This window comes from Nerophis lumbriciformis, linkage group LG05, assembly GCF_033978685.3.
Source record: "Nerophis lumbriciformis linkage group LG05, RoL_Nlum_v2.1, whole genome shotgun sequence".
In the NCBI taxonomy this organism is placed as follows: Eukaryota; Metazoa; Chordata; class Actinopteri; order Syngnathiformes; family Syngnathidae; genus Nerophis; species Nerophis lumbriciformis.
Window position 1 is genome coordinate 22920888 of NC_084552.2, and position 13694 is coordinate 22934581.

General features: G+C 37.2%; 1 protein-coding gene across 1 annotated transcript in view; it reads left to right on the plus strand.

The window, feature by feature from the left end:
• LOC133606772 (pyruvate carboxylase, mitochondrial-like) overlaps nucleotides 1-13694 on the plus strand; it is an 828781-nt gene that overhangs the window by 137215 nt on the left and 677872 nt on the right. The gene's annotated exons all lie outside the window — the stretch shown is intronic.

Consider the following 13694-nt stretch of genomic DNA (forward strand, 5'->3'; position numbering starts at 1 on the left):
AGGAGTATATTTACAGCTAGAATTCACCAAGTCAAGTATTTCATATATATATATATATTTTTTTATTTTAATTTTATATATATATATATATATATATATATATAAGAGAAATACTTGAGTTTCAGTGTTCATTTACACATATACACACACATAACACTCATCTACTCATTGTTGAATTAAGGGTTGAATTGTCCATCCTTGTTCTATTCTCTGTCACTATTTTTCTAACCATGCTGAACACCCTCTCTGATGATGCATTCTGCTTCGTCCACTTGTTGTGTGCGCAGTGGTGCACTGCACTCTCTAAAAGCCCTAGATGTTATTGTCACATATGCATGTACAGTAGATGGCAGTATTGTCCTGTTTAAGAGTGTCACAACATTGCTGTTTACGGCAAACAAACTGCTTTACGGTAGACGAAAACGTGACTGCTGTTGTTGTGTGTTGTTACCGCGCTGGGAGGACGTTAATGAAACTGCCTAACAATAAACCCACATAAGAAACCAAGAACTCGCCCTCGATCATTCTACAGTTAAAACGTGATTGGGCAGGCACGCTGTTTATATTGTGGGAAAGCGGACGTGAAAACAGGATGTCGACACATCACTCAGGTCCGCATGAATTTCGGGAGATTTTCTGGAGAAAATTTGTCCCGGGAGGTTTTCGGGAGAGGCGCTGAATTTCGGGAGTCTCCCGGAAAATCCGGGAGGGTTGGCAAGTATGAACACAGAGTAACTCTTTTTCTAGCATAGTAACACATCAGCATGCTTCAGTATTAGCCTTAAAAGCTAACTACGGCAAGAGATAAGGTAGCTTCCACAACACGAAACACGTTTGAGTTTGTAGCGCAGAACACTGCGATAAGATATTTGTACTGACTGAAAAACATGAACAATCATATTACAGTATTTGTAAAGTGTTAGCCCACATTTCGTGTTTTGTTTGTACACAGCTAGCCAGACAGGGTATGTACTGTAGCTGTATTAAAGTGACTCACCCGATGGACAGTTGCTCGTCTGGTCCAGCTGGCCAAAGACATTTCCTGTTGATTTTGGGTAAGCAATCCATTTATGTCTGAATAGCTCGGCTCCAAGTTCCACATTTATAGCGGCAAAATCGCTTTCACCTCACTCTACCGGATTCCGTCTGCTCCAACGTCTCACTCTGCCTTTGTGCTCGCTTCTATAAGCAGCAGTATATTTAGCTTCAAAGGTATAAGGTTGTGAATCTGCATTTGTACAGAAATAGTCGTCTTTGTTGTCTGTTACCAAGCCTGCCATGATTAGAACACACTAGGGTTGTACAGTATACCGGTATTAGTATTGTACAGCGATAGTAATGAATCACATTCGGTACTATACCGCCTCTAAAAAGTACCAGTCCCCCAGCCAGGACTTTGAATATGACCAATGTATGATCCTGTAACTACTTGGTATCGGATTGATACCCACATTTTTGGTGTCATCCAAAACTAATGTAGTGTCCAAACAACAGAAGAATAAGTGATTATTACATTTTAACAGAAGTGTAGATAGAACATGTTAAAAGAGAAAGTAAGCAGATATTAACAGTAAATGAACAAGTAGATTAATAATTAATTTTCTACCATTTGTCCTTAATAATTTTAACAAAATAATAGAATGGAAAATGACACAATATGTTACTGCATACGTCAGCAGACTAAATTAGGAGCCTTTGTTTGCTTACTAACTAATAAAAGACAAGTCGTCTTGTTTGTTCACTATTTTATTTAAGAACAAACTTGCAATAAGAAACATATGTTTAATTTACCGTAAGATTTTTTGTTAAAATAAAGCCAACAATGCAATTTTTTGTGGTGTGTATATAAAACGTTGCTTCGAAGTTGTTTTAGAGGTCTTTGAAGGCTACAGCGGTGATTCCCATTAGCCGCGTTTTTCAAGCGTTTTTTTTTATTATCATGAACAAAAAAAGTGAAGTTCCCCTTTGGCTTAAGGAGAAATGGCAGCCTGAGAACTGAAACCTTTTCTGACAAGGGCATTTTATCGTTTGTATTTAGTTCCTCCAAGCAAAGTCCCACCACTATTACTGACTGGGGCGAAACAAGCGCCTATGTTTGCCTGCACGCTTCTTAAGAATTGTAATGCGTCCCCCAGACTTTTAACAGACTGACTACATTGACAAATTACGTCACGGTTCCCTGACATTGTCCAAAAGTCGCTGTGATAGCATCGCTTAAAGAGGATTTGCTCACCAACTAACACAGACAGAGAAAAGCTTACGTAAGAGAACTCTCAAAGCGACCCCTCGTGTGACCCTTCTTCTCAAGCGCTCAACATTTTTTCGGCGCGTGTCGGTCTGCACACGAACCCCGCTCTGATCCCCCACCGTTAAGTGCACTAGAAAGGACGGCGACTGACTTGGAAGGTCACGCCTCAGCTCGGCTGTCGCTCTTGAGAGCTCTTGGTTGTTTGAGAGCCAAAGATTGGTATCGTTTGGGGATGCTTGTGTACTGGTGCAAGCACACATGCAAGTGTGTCGCCATTTTCGGGCATGTATTGTATATATTTAACTTTATTAGTGCTTTCTCAGGCATGGGAAAGTGGAAAGAAAAATTTAGCTCTCTTTGACCCCATAGTGTAGTATTATAACATGTATTGCAAAACAGAGTAACAGAACCAATGTTGTACAAACCCCGTTTCCATATGAGTTGGGAAATTGTGTTAGATGTAAATATAAACGGAATACAATGATTTGCAAATCCTTTTCAACCCATATTCAATTGAATGCATTACAAAGACAAGATATTTGATGTTCAAACTCATAAACTTTATTTTTTATTTTTGCAAATAATATTTAACTTAGAATTTCATGGCTGCAACACGTGCCAAAGTAGTTGGGAAAGGGCATGTTCACCACTGTGTTACATGGCCTTTCCTTTTAACAACACTCAGTAAACGTTTGGGAACTGAGAAGACACATTTTTTAAGCTTCTCAGGTGGAATTCTTTCCCATTCTTGCTTGATGTACAGCTTAAGTTGTTCAACAGTCCGGGGTCTCCGTTGTGGTATTTTAGGCTTCATAATGCGCCACACATTTTTCTTTTACGTGGCTTGGCATTGTCTTGCTGAAATAAGCAGGGGCGTCCATGGTAACGTTGCTTGGATGGCAACATATGTTGCTCCAAAACCTGTATGTACCTTTCAGCATTAATGGTGCCTTCACAGATGTGTAAGTTACCCATGTCTTGGGCACTAATGCACCCCCATACCATTACAGATGCTGGCTTTTCAACTTTGCGCCTATAACAATCCGGATGGTTCTTTTCCTCTTTGGTCCGGAGGACACGACGTCCACAGTTTCCAAAAACAATTTGAAATGTGGACTCGTCAGACCACAGAACACTTTTCCACTTTGTATCAGTCCGTCTTAGATGAGCTCAGGCCCAGCGAAGCCGACGGCGTTTCTGAATGTTGTAAATAAACGGTTTTCACCTTGCATTGGAGAGTTTTAACTTGCACTTACAGATGTAGGGACCAACTGTAGTTACTGACAGTGGGTTTCTGAAGTGTTCCTGAGCCCATGTGGTGATATCCTTTACACACTGATGTTGCTTGTTGATGCAGTACAGCCTGAGGGATCGAAGGTCACGGGCTTAGCTGCTTACGTGCAGTGATTTCTCCAGATTCTCTGAACCCTTTGATGATATTACGGGCCGTAGATGGTGAAATCCCTGAATTCCTTGCAATAGCTGGTTGAGAAAGGTTTTTCTTCAACTGTTCAACAATTTGCTCACGCATTTGTTGACAAAGTGGTGACCCTCGCCCCATCCTTGTTTGTGAATGACTGAGCATTTCATGGAATCTACTTTTATACCATGGCACCCACCTGTTCCCAATTTGCCTGTTCACCTGTGGGATGTTCCAAATAAGTGTTTGATGAACATTCCTCAACTTTATCAGTATTTATTGCCACCTTTCCCAACTTCTTTGTCACGTGTTGCTGGCATCAAATTCTAAAGTTAATGATTATTTGCAAAAAAAAAAATGTTTATGAGTTTGAACATCAAATATCTTGTCTTTGTAGCATATTCAACTGGGTATGGGTTGAAAAAGATTTGCAAATCATTGTATTCCGTTTATATTTACATCTAACACAATTTCCCAACTCAAATGGAAACGGGGTTTGTAATAGCGGTCAGGTTAGCATTGATTTATTTCATTGTACACAACAGTAGGATAAAGGTCTTAAACCACACGAGTAGTGCAAGCAATATTTTAAAGCGCAACCAAAGTTTGATTAAGCTGCTGGATAGGGATGTGAATCTTACAACGCGATTCTTGCCTCAAACCGATTCTTGCAATAAATTATTTGGTATCGTATTTTCCGGACCACAGGGCACACCGGATTATAAGGCGCAATGCCGATGAATGGTCTATTTTTTATCTTTTTTCATATACTGTATAAGGCGCACCGGATTATAGGCCACTTTAAAGGAGTCGTATTATTATAATGTTTTTCTAAATGTAAAACACTTCCTTGTGGTCTACATACCATGTAATGGTGGTTCTTTGGTCAAAATGTTGCATAGATTATGTTTTACAGATCATCTTTAAGCCGCTTTCTGACAGTCGCCGTTTTGTGGGCGGTCTTTTTTGCGTGGCTCACCTTCGGCAGCGTCTTCTCCCCGTCATCTTTGTTGTAGCGGTGTAGCGTGCAAGGACGGGAGTGGAAGAAGTGTCAAAAGATGCAGCTAACTGTTTTAATGACATCCAGACTTTACTTAAATCAATAACAGAGCAGTATCTTCTCATCTGGAATCAACAACACTGGAAATGTGTCCCGTAAAAAACTCTCCGACCGGAACTCTAATAACTAAAGTTCCTTGGGTGAATAATGTAAACTCACTACATCGGTGTGTTTCAGCGCTTTCATGGTGAGCTTCCTGACAGATATAAGTAAGAACTTTACACTACTTTATATTAGAAATGGCAACAGCGGAGGATGAATGTCCCATAACAAGAAGATGGAGAAAAAGAAGCTTATCGACTATGGCGTCGCAACGGACTACAAAGGCAGAAGCGCGCAATTTTTCAATATTTATGCAGTCCCAAATACAGATCAGCAGGTACTAGAAGGTAAGAAAAGTTGCTTTTGTATAATTTTGCGAAACAAAACGCCAGATAATATATATACATATTGCATATTATATATATATATAGTATAAATATCTAATAGTATACACACACATTTGAGATTTATTTATATATATATATATATATATATATATATATATATATATATATATATATATATATATATATATATATATATATATATATACACACAATATAAATTTTAGGTGTTACAAATGTCAATCTCATAAATGTGTGTGTGTATATATATATATACATTTTTTTTTGTTATATTATTTTATAAAATAAGTGTTTATAAAATTTTAATTGCATATATATATATATATATATATATATATGTATATGTATGTATATATATATATATATATATATATATATATATATGCAATTTAAATTTTATAAACACTTATTTTATGTATATATATATATATATGTATATATATATATATATATATACATATATATATATATATACATGCAATTTAAATTTTATAAACACTTATTTTATAAAATAATACAACAACAAAAAATGTATATATATATACTGTATATATACACACACACATTTATGAGATTGACATTTGTAACGCCTAAAATTTATATATTGTGTATATATATATATATATATATATATATATATATATATATATATATAAATAAATCTCAAATGTGTGTGTATACTATTAGATATTTATACTATATATATATATATAATATGCAATATGTATATATATTATCTGGCGTTTTGTTTCGCAAAATTATACAAAAGCAACTTTTCTTACCTTCTAGTACCTGCTGATCTGTATTTGGGACTGCATAAATATTGAAAAATTGCGCGCTTCTGCCTTTGTAGTCCGTGGCGACGCCATAGTCGATAATATATATATATATATATATATATATATATATATATATATATATATATATATATATATATATGTATGTATGTGTATATGTATGTATATGTATGTATGTGTATATGTATGTATATGTATATATGTATATATGTATGTATGTATGTGTATATATATATGTATATATGTATATATGTATGTATGTATGTATATGTATATATATATATGTATGTATATGTATATATGTATATATATATGTATGTATATGTGTATATATATATATATATATATGTATATGTATATATATATATATGTATATGTATATATATATATGTATATATATATATGTATATGTATATATATATATGTATATGTATATATATATATGGGTATATATGTATATATGCAATTTAAATTTTATAAACACTTATTTTATAAAATAATATAACAAAAAAAAATTAATATATATATATATACTATATATATACACACACACATTTATGAGATTGACATTTGTAACGCCTAAAATTTATATTGTGTGTGTGTATATATATATATCTATATATATATATATATATATATATATATATATATATATATTTTTTATTTTTTTTTAATTTATTTTATTTTATTATTTTTTTCATATATATATATATATATATATATATATATATACACATCATGTATGACTGCCATCCACTGGTCACACTTATCATTACACCATGTACCAAATAAAATTGTTTTGAGGTCGGTAAGCAAAACCAGAATTATTCCTTCTTCAAGTTGGTCCTCTCTCCTTCTCTCACTTGTTTGGATGTTTGCATTAACGGCGATCCTCCATTACTGTTGTGTGCAGCTCGGGCATCCCAGTTTGCCAGGTCGAAATTTCTTGCCTTTAGATCGATCACGTTTACAGACATCTTTTTAACGAAGAACAGGCCTTCCTGCAGACCTGGAGCTTGTTGCAAGCTCACCACACAGTAGATCTTTCGGGATTTGGTCGTCCTGCATGCGAGTGTGTGTTAGCAGAGCCTACATGCTTGGTATACCCGCCTGTGCCAGAACTTCATTGTTTGTTTTCCGGTCACGTCAGGTGATGCTCAGTATTCTCCTGATGCAACGTAGGTGAGAAGTATTTAGTCTGCGTTCTTGGTGGGAGTACAGCGTCCATGTTTCTCTGCCGTAAAGCAAGGTACTTTGCACGCAAGTTTGATATGCCTTGAACTTGGTATTGGTGGCTAAGTTGAGTCCGGTAGCTGCTTTAACTATCCGTGTGTTCGGGTCAGCATCAAGGGTGAGGGTGCTGGAGATGTTGGAGCATAGATAGGTAAACTTCTTCACTGGTTCCAGGGTGTGAATACCGATGTTGATGGTAGGAGGAATGCAGACATCTTGACCCATGATCTTGGTCTTCGTGAGGCCAAACTTCTGTTTTTGCCCGGAGATGTAAAATGTTAAAGAGGTTTCCATCACTCCTGGTGTGAAGATATATGCCTTCTCCTATCTGGCTGAAGGTATATTGGCAGCAGCAAAAAGAAAAAGATACCAAAGAGTGTCAAAACCAGTACACATTTTTATTTTATTTTTTTAATTTAATTTTTTTAATTCTTTTTTTTTTTTTGTCCTGTCCAGCCACTCAGGCAAATCATATTGATGATGTCGATGATCCTATCTGCTGTACAGATTTACTTTACAAAAGAGAAGTGTGAGATATTTCTCTTGTTGCCTTATTTGTATTTGACTTTATTAAATAGATTTATTTAATGTGTGGCACAGCCGGACGGGATCAGGAGGAAGAACAAAAGGAAGACAGAGGGGGAAATTGCGGGGACAAAAGGGAGATAAGACAGAGGGACAACAACAACAGAACAACATCAGCAAATACGATCTGTACAAATATGATACGGAAAATGATAGCAAAGAAGCAGTTAGTGAAGTAAATATTAATAACACAGAAATGACAATGGACATTATTACACTACAAACGGAGCAATACAAATACCAATAGAAATGGCACTATTGATAATGAATACTAATAATTACCTCTATTATCAACAATACAATTGTTTCAAATGCAATAACACTTATATTGTAATGATAACTTGAATTACAAAAGAAAAGAAGATAAATGGAGGGGAAGAAAGACAAGCGGACTATACAAACCTTATGGATTGTTATAGTAAAAAGAGGTTAAGCTTTGTCAGTGTGCCGTGTTTTACCCAATTTCACCTGCGGGGACAACGTTGATATACACTATATTGCCAAAAGTATTTGGCCACTTGCCTTGATTCACATATGAACTTGAAGTGCCATCCCATTCCTAACCCATAGGGTTAAATATGATGTCGGTCAAATTTTGCAGCTATTACACAAGGTTGCGGAATGTGTTCATAGGAATTTTCAACCATTCTTCCAAAAGCGCATTGGTGAGGTCACACACTGATGTTGGTCGAGAAAGCCTGGCTCTCAGTCTCCGTTCTAATTCATCCCAAAGGTGTTCCATCGGGTTCAGGTCAGGACTCTGTGCAGGCCAGTGAAGTTAATCCACACAAGACTCTGTCATCCATGTCTTTATGGACCTTGCTTTGTGCACTGGTGCACAGTCATGTTGGAAGAGGAAGGGGCCCACTCCAAACTGTTCCCACAAGGTTGGGAGCATGGAATTGTCCAAAATGTTTTGGTATCCTGGAGCATTGAAAGTTCCTTTCACTGGAACTAAGGGACCAAGCCCATCTCCTGAAAAACAACCCCACACCATAATTCCTCCCCCACCAAATTTGTACCGTTCTACTGGGAACCTCCAAACCCAGACTCGTCCATCAGATTGCCAGATGGAAAAGCGTGATTCATCACTCCAGAGAACGCGTCTCCACTGCTCTAGAGTCCAGTGGCTTTACACCACTGCATCTGTATGTGTATGTATATATTATTATATATTAGTAGTTTACATCCCTACATTAAATGGCGATATAAGTCTTGATACATTGGTTACGATACGATTTACTAACAATACTTTTTAAAACATTACGATTTGATGCGATGCGATGCAATTCGATGTGATTCGGTGCAAATGTAAGTTTTGCATGCTGAAAAGAAAATTAAATGTATCATGTATCTTTTACGTTCGGCTCACATTGCTGCGATGGTGGTGTTCTTTACAATTACCAATTTTTTACATTCCTAATATGTATATATGTATACATATGTACAGTCGTGGTGAAGTTTACATACACTTGTAAAGAACATAATGTCATGGCTCTCTTGAGTTTCCAGTAATTTTACAACTCTTATTTTTTTGTTTGTCTTGTTCATCACAAAAAACATTCATGAAGTTTGGTTCTTTTATGAATTTATTATGGCTCTACTGAAAATGTGACCAACTCTGCTGGGTCAAAAGTATACATACAGCAACATACTCTATCGATTTTGGTGATGTAAAAAAGTTACCATCAAATCAAATTAGCTTCATGGCATGGCCTCTTAACTTCATGTGAGTGATTATGATTGACGATGCCTGTTGATTTCTCTTAGCCCATTTAAATAGGACTCATGTGATGCAGTCATTAGACTCGGTTACAAACATGACAATGGGAAAGTCAGAGGAACTCAGCACAGATCTGAAAAATCGAATCATTGACTTGAACAAGTCAGAAAAGTCACTTGGAGCCATTTCAAAGCAGCTTAAGGTCCCAAGAGCAACTTTGAAGACAATTGTTTGTAAGTATAAAGTGCATGGCGCAGTTTTGTCACTGCCACGATCAGGAAGAAAGCGCAAGCTATCACCTGCTGCTGAGAGAAAATTGGTCAGGATGATCAAGAGTCAACTGAGAACCACCAAAAAGCAGGTCTGCAATGAATTGGAAGCTGCTGGAACACTGGTGTCAGTGTCCACAGTCAAGCGTGTTTTGCACCGCCATGGACTGAGAGGCTATCATGGAAGAAGACCCATAATAGACCCATAATAAATTCATAAAATAACCAAACTTCATGAATGTTTTTTGTGACCAAGTATGTGCTCCAATCACTCTATCACAAAAAAAAATAAGACTTGTAGAATGTATGTGAAACTCAAGACAGCCATGACATTATGTCCTTTACAAGTGTATGTAAAAGTTTGACCACGACTGGATGCATATATGCATATAAGCATGCATATATGCGTGCATATGTAAATGTGCATATATGCATGCATATATGCATGCATATATGCATGTATAAATGTATGTTAATGTATACATGTATGTGTATTTATATGTATATATATATATATATGTGGGCTTTGTACCGAGGATGTCGTTGTGGCTTGTGCAGCCCTTTGAGACACTTGTGATTTAGGGCTATATAAATAAAGATTGATTGATTGATTGATTGATATATTAGTAGTTTATTATTAGTTGTCTCTACATTAAATGGCGATTTGATATAAATCTCGATATATTGGTTACGATACAATTCACTAACAATACTTTTTAAAACAATACGATTTGATGCGATACGATTCAATGTGATTCGATGCAGATGTACAAACCCCGTTTCCATATGAGTTGGGAAATTGTGTTAGTTGTAAATATAAACGGAATACAATGATTTGCAAATCATTTTCAACCCATATTCAGTTGAATATGCTACAAAGACAACATATTTGATGTTCAAACTGATAAACATTTTTTTTTTTTTTGCAAATCATTAACTTTAGAATTTGATGCCAGCAACACGTGACAAAGAAGTTGGGAAAGGTGGCAATAAATACTGATAAAGTTGAGGAATGTTCATCAAACACTTATTTGGAACATCCCACAGGTGAACAGGCAAATTGGGAACAGGTGGGTGCCATGATTGGGTATAAAAGTAGATTCCATGAAATGCTCAGTCATTCACAAACAAGGATGGGGCGAGGGTCACTACTTTGTCAACAAATGCGTGAGCAAATTGTTGAACAGTTTAAGAAAAAGTTTCTCAACCAGCTATTGCAAGGAATTTAGGGATTTCACCATCTACGGTCCGTAATATTATCAAAGGGTTCAGAGAATCTGGAGAAATCACTGCACGTAAGCAGCTAAGCCCGTGACCTTCGATCCCTCAGGCTGTACTGCATCAACAAGCGACATCAGTATGTAAAGGATATCACCACATGGGCTCAGGAACACTTCAGAAACCCACTGTCAGTAACTACAGTTGGTCCCTACATCTGTAAGTGCAAGTTAAAACTCTCCAATGCAAGGCGAAAACCGTTTATTAACAACATTCAGAAACGCCGTCGGCTTCGCTGGGCCTGAGCTCATCTAAGACGGACTGATACAAAGTGGAAAAGTGTTCTGTGGTCTGACGAGTCCACATTTCAAATTGTTTTTGGAAACTGTGGACGTCGTGTCCTCCGGACCAAAGAGGAAAAGAACCATCCGGATTGTTATCGGCGCAAAGTTGAAAAGCCAGCATCTGTGATGGTATGGGGGTGTATTAGTGCCCAAGGCATGGGTAACTTACACATCTGTGAAGGCACCATTAATGCTGAAAGGTACATACAGGTTTTGGAGCAACATATGTTGCCATCCAAGTAACGTTACCATGGACGCCCCTGCTTATTTCAACAAGACAATACCAAGCCACGTAAAAGAGTGCGGGTACTAGACTGGCCTGCCTGTAGTCCAGACCTGTCTCCCATTGAAATTGTGTGGCGCATTATGAAGCCTAAAATACCACAACGGAGACCCCCGGACTGTTGAACAACTTAAGCTGTACATCAAGCAAGAATGGGAAAGAATTCCACCTGAGAAGCTTAAAAAATGTGTATCCTCAGTTTCCAAATGTTTACTGAGTGTTGTTAAAAGGAAAGGCCATGTAACACAGTGGTGAACATGCCCTTTCCCAACTACTTTGGCACGTGTTGCAGCCATTGATTTCTAAGGTAATTATTATTTGAAAAAAAAAAAAAAAGTTTATGAATTTGAACATCAAATATGTTGTTTTTGTAGTGCATTCAATTGAATATGGGTTGTAAAGGATTTGCAAATCATTGTATTCCGTTTATATTTACATCTAACACAATTTCCCAACTCATATGGAAACGGGGTTTGTATGTTTGTATGTATACAAGGGCTTTTTTTTTTTTTTTTAAGTGGCACTAAAAAGCATTATATTATATTTGCTGAAACCTGTAGAAACCGTGAAATGATAATTGCGATACGAATTTGAATCGATTTTTTGGGCATCCCTACTGCTGCAAGCTTACCACTCAGAAATTATCCAGCCGCGGCTGATACCATCAATGTACTACGACCCAGGAATATGTCATTCCAGACCCCAGCGGCTATTTGCTACTGTCTGTCACAAACCTGGCACCTGTAAGAGAGTCGGTGGTGAATTCAATTGAGGTTCTATTTTGAGTATTTGTTCTACAATGTGTATGTATGCATTACACTTCTCAGTAATTACAGGTCTGTTTTTACTTGCAAATAAGGTGGAAAGGCTCGCACAGTGTGGAGCCCTACTTTGTGGGTCCACAGGGAAGGCTTCCACTTCAGTGCTGATGCCAACTCTCTCCACAGGTGCTGAATGCAGCTCCCTAGCAACGCTCAACTTTTCTTCTGCATTTGTGTGTGTGTGTGTGGGTGTGTGTGGTATAAGGTGACATTTTAAGTGTCTTGCGCACAACACACAACAATGAGATGCTCTTCAACAGCAAATTGTTTTCAAGCATGTTCTTTGGGTGAATGTGAATTTTCAATGCAATTACAGCCTTTTCATCTTTAATCAGTGTGTCTTTGGGACGTAAGGGCGCAGTGTTATGGACATCAACCTGCTATTGTTGCGCACACACTCCCTCTCCTGTTTTCACGCGCGCAATGGCCCACATGGTGATGATCTTAATGGCGGCGAAGGGCTCGCCGTTGCCCTTCATCTTTGCCTATGGCGGCCATCTTCTTTTTTTTCGCAGCTTTGGAGGGAAACAGTCTTTTGAAGACTGTCGCTTTGCTCTCTCCCTCTTTCTCTTGCAGTGTCAGACACACGTTGCCTGTCACTTGTAGCGGCAGGGATTCAGCGTTTGATAAAATAAATGAAAAGGGGTTCAGCGGGATGATATGAAAACAAAGCGAGAAAATCAAAGAGGTTATTGAGTCCTTTTTTTTCAGACTTTCTGGCTTTGGTGTCAATTTGTCTTTTTGTGCTCCCATGGCGAGCAACATTTTGTTTCTCTGGAGAGCCACTTCTAAGTATGTGCTCTTACAGCCTTTTTATATGAATATTAGAGTGGAAAATTACATTTTGAGTGTCAATTTTTGAACTAATGACTATAATGTAATGAATGGGAGACCTACCGTATTTTTCGGAGTATAAGTCGCACCGGCCGAAAATACAAACCCTGTTTCCATATGAGTTGGGAAATTGTGTTAGATGTAAATATAAACGGAATGCAATGATTTGCAAATCCTTTTCAACCCATATTCAGTTGAATGCACTACAAAGACAAGATATTTGATGTTCAAACTCATAAACTTTATTTTTTTTTTGCAAATAACTTAGAATTTCATGGCTGCAACGCGTGCCAAAGTAGTTGGAAAGGCAAGTTCACCACTGTGTTACATGGCCTTTCCTTTTAACAACGCTCAGTAAACGTTTGGGAACTGAGGAGACACATTTTTTAAGCTTCTCAGGTGGAATTCTTTCCCATTCTTGCTTGATGTACAGCTTAAGTTGTTCAACAGTC